This window comes from Tenrec ecaudatus, unplaced genomic scaffold, assembly GCF_050624435.1.
Source record: "Tenrec ecaudatus isolate mTenEca1 unplaced genomic scaffold, mTenEca1.hap1 Scaffold_419, whole genome shotgun sequence".
NCBI lineage: Eukaryota > Metazoa > Chordata > Mammalia > Afrosoricida > Tenrecidae > Tenrec > Tenrec ecaudatus.
The window spans coordinates 45,655-51,706 of record NW_027459311.1 but is presented as its reverse complement, the minus strand read 5'-3'; the positions used below and the strand labels follow the sequence as shown (position 1 = coordinate 51,706).

Below are 6,052 nucleotides of genomic sequence, written 5' to 3'. Positions count from 1 at the left end.
TTTCCTTGAAAGAGTTCCTGTAGTGGTGGAGGGTGTGAGGGCAGCTGTGTTGAAGTGAAATTACTTGGAATGGCTTTTCTATTCATGTCTTTGTAACTCCCACCAAATTTTGGGGCCATATCAAGCAAATAGGGTATGTGAAATGCTAACTGAGGGAATTTGTTGGTTTTCCCATTGCACTGTGTATATAAGAGTGAATGATAACAGTTGCAGACAGAAACATTCCATGTTAATCAAGATGGAAACACCAGGAGTGAGCACATGTAAGATCCTTGCCTGAAGTAGTGGAGGCACCAGAAGTATCAGAGGCCAAGGCACTGAGAACAGAAGACAAAGCAAAGGAGCAGTGCTAAGCTCATGAGGTAGAGGGCAGAGGTGCAACACTAAGAAAGAGATGCCTACCATCGTGGGTGAGAAGAGGCAATGCAGACCAAAAAACCTGTTTCCTTAACGTTCTGTAACTGGTTAGCTTCCTTAAGCAATTCTATAACCATGAACATTGCCTGTAAGTTTTTTTGAAGACGTTGCAATACATTATTGAACCCAACAGAGAGGTAGCGTGCCAACTGAGGGATGTTGGTATCAGATAAGGGTAAAAAAAGGATAGAGGGTCAAGGCATTCTGCCTTGTGGCAATTAGCTTGGGCTGGTGTGGCATTGGAATCTCCCCCTTCGTGTAGCTAGGAGGTCAGACGTACGGCATTTCATCAGTTGGTGTCAAGAGTGGAATTAACTGCAATGGCTCCAGGCTCATGAAAGCATGGGGTTTTACAAAAGAAAGGTCAGGGTAAGGGAAGTGAAAATTTTGATTCTTAGATTATTCCTTTGGTTATTCTTACTATGGACTGCTGAAAGGACAAAATGATCTGTCTTGGAAGAAATACAGCTATAGTGCACCTTAAGAGTCTAAGATGGGCACACTTTGGACATGTCAGGAAAGACCAGCCCCTGGGGAAGACATTATGTCTGATAAAGCAAAGGGACAGTGAAAAAGAGGAAGGCTCTCGATGCGATCGATTGGTACCATGGCTGCAACAGGAGGCTCAACGGGAAAAACTGTGAGGATATTGCAGAACCTGGCATAGATGCATAAGGTCGAAACCTACATGATGGTACCTACCTAAAACAATGGCAGTGCTTGAAAGAAATGTAAGAGGTGTCAAGGGCGTGAAAGTGCTCTGGAGTGGCCTGAAGGAAATACCAGGCTGGTTAAACAAAACAGTTAATAAGAAGGCCAGGGTTTCCTGGATGTACCCTAACAGAGGCCCAAGTCCGTAGACATACGAATGGGATAATCTGGGTGGAGAAAAGAACATTGAACTGAGTGTTTTTAAAAGGATGATGTATTTGGGTTTATGTGTTTAGCTGACTGTTGGATAGAGGTTTCTCCTGACTAGTGTTATAAATAGGTATCATGTGCGATAGAAACAAATACTCAGTTTTATGATTACAGAGAGCTTGTATGTTCACATTCAGCCTATTCTTATTGGATTTGTTAAAAGGGGAGTTAGGAATTTTCCCTGAAGAAATGGGTTTTTGTTTTAAGTCCAAGTAGAGTATTGGAGGCCTGTTGGTGTAGTAGTTACGCACTGGGCTTCTAACTGCAAGTTCAGCAGTTCAAACCACAAGACACTTCATGGGAGAAAGATGTGGCTTTCTATTCCTGTAAAGAGTTACAATCTTAGAAACCCACAAGGGCAGCTCTACCCCCTGCCCTATAGGCTGAATGGGAGTCAGAATTGACTTAACTGCAGTGAGTTTGGTTTGGTTTGGTTTGGAGAGAGCAGTGAAAACTCTCACCAGTGTGGATGGAAGCCTCACCCAGAACCTTTGCTACCAGTACTTTTGCACTTATTTGCAAAGACATGCAGATCCACCCAGAACAACTGAAAGAATGAGTAGGAGAAAAATCGGTTTGGCCTTTTGAATTTTGAGCTGCCTGCCTTTAGAGTCATCTTAGCAGGGAGAAGTGTGTTCCTCTCAGAGAATGGCTCCTGACAGACTGAAGTTAAGGGAGCTGGCGGCAGCCTAGTATGCTCACTGTGCTGACACTTGGGTCCACTTGGGTGGGAGTGGTGGAACTGCCGCACTGATGACACAGCCTGCATTTTGGCATGTTCTATTGGCACCTGCTGATCTGGCCCCAGAAGCTAGAGATGAGAGAGAGGGGCTGGCTGGTCTGAAGTTTGAAAATGTGAGTGAAGAGGGGAAGACATTGGGAGATTTCATGAGTTGTGAATTATAAAGCTGATGATCAGGACCTAGGCCATGGGGAGTTAGGGTTGATGAGAATATATGAATTGGCCAGTTAATCTAAAGTACAGGGAGGTGTGTGTGAACTCCCAAGCTTGATACTGGTACCTATTTGATCTACCTTGGATTCTAGGGCTGAGTTGACCAGAACCCAAATGAATGACAAGATAAATGTTGACACTATGATCTGGCATACATTGCTCTAATTTGATGGCTTTCCCTGGATTGGATTATATTTATGGAAACAGATGCTCAAAGTTTAAATCATAAATAAAGATTCTTCTGATCAAAAATTTGCTTGTCTCCTCAGAGGACTGGTTGTTAGGGATTGACAATTTAGCAATGGGATATCTAAAATAGGGAGTGGTAATGAAGTAGCTGGTTTACCAGTTTTTATGGGTGTATTAGTATCAATATGAAAAAGAAAAGAAAAAGAACAAGTCAAGGGAAAGTCCCCATTGAAGAGTGTCCTCTTTTCACCATGGGCTCAGGTAAAAGGAGGCGAGGAGAAGATGCTGGTTTGATGATATGACTGAAGTACGAGTGACTGTTAACAGGGTCACCACGACTGTGAAAACAAATCCTAGATGTCAGTGGGCAGGAGGCAATTCTTCATGTATTAAAGGAGCAATGTCTAGAAGAGCCAAAAGGTAGCCCGGGGTGAAGTGAAATGATCCAAAGGGCTCTTCTATCCATATCTTTGTAACACTCATCAAATAATTGGGTGGGACTAGGCAAATCGGGTATGTGAAACACTCATAGATGGGTCGGACAGTGATGCCCTTGCACGGCATCTCAGTAGCAGAGAGAGAGAATCCTGTGTCCATCAAGAAATAAGAGCCATCAGTGGGGCACATGTGAGATCCATGCCGTAAGTCGTGGAGGCAGCAGAAGCCCTGGCACTGAGCACATGAGACAGAGCAAGGAGCAACACTGAGACCACGAGGCAGAGTGGTAGGCTTCCTGGCCCATGGAACAAAGCAGAAGCCAAGGGACTATGCAACTGAGAGGCCTGGGACCAGAGAAAGAGGTGGTTATCAGCATGGTATTGTAGACAAAAGACCTGTATCATTAACATTTCCCTGATTAACTCGATAATTGTGAATATTGTCTGTGAATTGTATGTGGTCACTGAAATAAATGACCGAATCTAGCTAAGAAGAGTGTTATGGGAAGGTTAGGGATGGTTGGCGTTAGAATAGCATAAAGATGAATTGAGGTTTTTTGGTGTTTATTTTGTTTTGTAGGATTTTCTGTATATGAAATCCGGGATAGGTGATCTATAGAAACAGCAATTAGATTAATAGCTCCTTCCGGTTGTGGCAGGGGAGACTGGGGGCTATGGGGAGTTAATAATAACGGGTACCAGAATGAAGAAAATATTCTAAAACTCATTGTGGTGACGCCTACACAATTCTTTTAAAATATGTCTAAACCACTGAATTGTATGATACATGATTTATATGCCAACAAAACTGTTGGAAAAGTTATCTTTCTATAAAATACTATCAACTTTTGTCCCTGTGAATCTATTTAGCAGAACAACATGAATAACCCGTTGAGTGAAAGCAGAGCTCTGTTGTAATGGAACACGGTGCCAACTGCCACGTTGTGCTCAGTGAAAAGGTCTAAGAAGCAATTTTTTTTTGTGCGCTTTCAGTCAATTGGCTTAAGCCTGGGGGCCCCGTGGGCTGGTCTGGAGAACATTTGCACCTCCATAATAGCAAGAAAAATGTCAGTCACATAAGTTTTAAGTTGGATTCAGCTGCTTGGGATATTATTAAGGGGATTAGGTTAGGATTTTGAGATCTGGCTTTCTAAGCCTCTCACCAAGTATGCAAGACCTGTGACAAGAATAACCGTAGGCGGCCCCTTGCTCATTAGGCCCTATTAGGAAGAGGCAAAGCGTCTCTCCCTACACCAGAGACCCTTTTCCTTGTCCCATCACAAGTTGCCTATAGAGGGTGGTGGGGGCAGGCAAGGCAGCAGCCCAGACCCTTGCCAGTCCCGGACCCCTGAGAACAAACCACACCCCTAGCCTTGAAACAACCTCTCCTAGCCTCTTACTGGAGGTAGCTCAGCTCCTGGTGGTAGGAGGCCAGGGCCGCTTGCTGAATGACACCAGTGACCATCAGGAGCTTGTTGTCGATAGCCCAGGCCAGATCCAGAAGGTTCACCTTCTCATCCACACTGAATTCGAGGCTCTAGAAATAAATCCCAAGGGACATTCAAGATGAGTTTAAGTCTCTCAACAATTTGACTCCAGACTCCATTTTCCTTGGCTCTCCCATTTGCCTGAGACTTTTCCTCTTGGGGCCGCCCCCACTCCAACTCCTAGGCTGTCAATAGGAGATCCCACTGTGCCTGAGCCAGGGACACATGAGGAAGAATATGACTCCATGCATAGTACTTCATGGGGATTAATAGCAAGAGAGGGGCCCTTCCCCCCACCTAAACCCAATAATTATAAAGGCTGTATGGAGCTATAGAGAGGAGACTTTGCCCAAGGCTAAGGGCACTGGAAGGAGCTCTGGTGGTGTGGTGGGTAATGCAATAAGATGTTAACTTCAAGGTCAACAGTTTGAACCACCCCATTTCCCTGAGGAATAAAGTAGAGGCTATCTATTCCCATAAAGATTTAAATTCTTGGAAACCCAAAGGGGTAAGTCCATTCTGCCCCCTAGCATCATGATGAGTTGAAATTAACTTGATAGCAAAGGAAAATTTGGAAGCAGTTAGAGATGAAAGGGTACTGATACAGGCACTTACAGAGAGCAGTGGCTAAATTAACTCTGCCAACTGCCCACCACTGTAAGCCACTAACATTCTTTCTTTAAAAAAAATCATTTTATTTGGCTCATACAACTCTTATCACAATCCATACATACATCAATTGAGTAAAGCACCCTTATACATTCGTTGCCCTCGTCATTCTCAAAATTCGCATTCCACTTGGGTTCCTGGAATCAGCTCATTTTCCTTTTTTCCCTCCCCTTCCCTCCCCATTGCCCCCTTCCTCATGAACCCTTAATAATTTATAAATTATGATTTTATTTTACATTCTCCTTTTTTCTTATGCCACTTGGAGTTGAGTTTTTACCATTTCAAGCTAAAAGAATTCTGGGAGAGACTCCTAACGTAATATATGTAAAGAATCCTGACACATATTTCATATCTCCATAATATCTATCTATCTATCTATTTATCTATCTACACACACACACACACACTGATGATTTGTATTGGTAGAAAAATTATGTATCAGAGGACATGAGCCATGGTCAAAAGTATTACAGAAAATGAAATCTTCCTTCTCTCTCAGAATTTTGAAAAATAAACTTAAAAAGAGATGTTATGTGCATCTTACCACCCACATATACAGAATGAAACAATGAATGTTTAAAAATGAATCTTTGCTATATTTATTTTAAATTGACTACTGCACAGTGTGACACTAAGTCCAAGAGCAAGAGCTACACCAGGCTAGTCTCCTGGGCCAGTTGCAGAAGAAATGGAGGAGCATGGGCAGGAAACCCCCATGGCTTCCAGGAATGCGAGGCTGGCCTGTGGAGCCAAGTGGCACAGTTCCCACCTAGGTCTTTTTTGATCAAAGGACTTGGCAGAATGCATGCCCTTATGTAGTGGTCAGTGCTGACTATACACATGCACCTTCTCTGACTCTGATGCCACCACAAAAGTGTGCTTGTTCCAACGCCCATCGGAGTGCTGCCTTGTCCAAGCAACAAGCCTGAAAGGTTAGCATGGCAAAGGGGGAAGTATCTAATACATGAAAACCTACC

The 6,052-nt window shown here is 43.5% G+C and overlaps 1 pseudogene; it reads right to left on the bottom strand.

Moving 5' to 3' along the window:
* Positions 1-4,315: 4,315 nt before the first annotated feature.
* The window catches only part of LOC142436571 (ninein-like protein), a 34,903-nt pseudogene continuing 33,166 nt past the window's right edge, over positions 4,316-6,052 (bottom strand).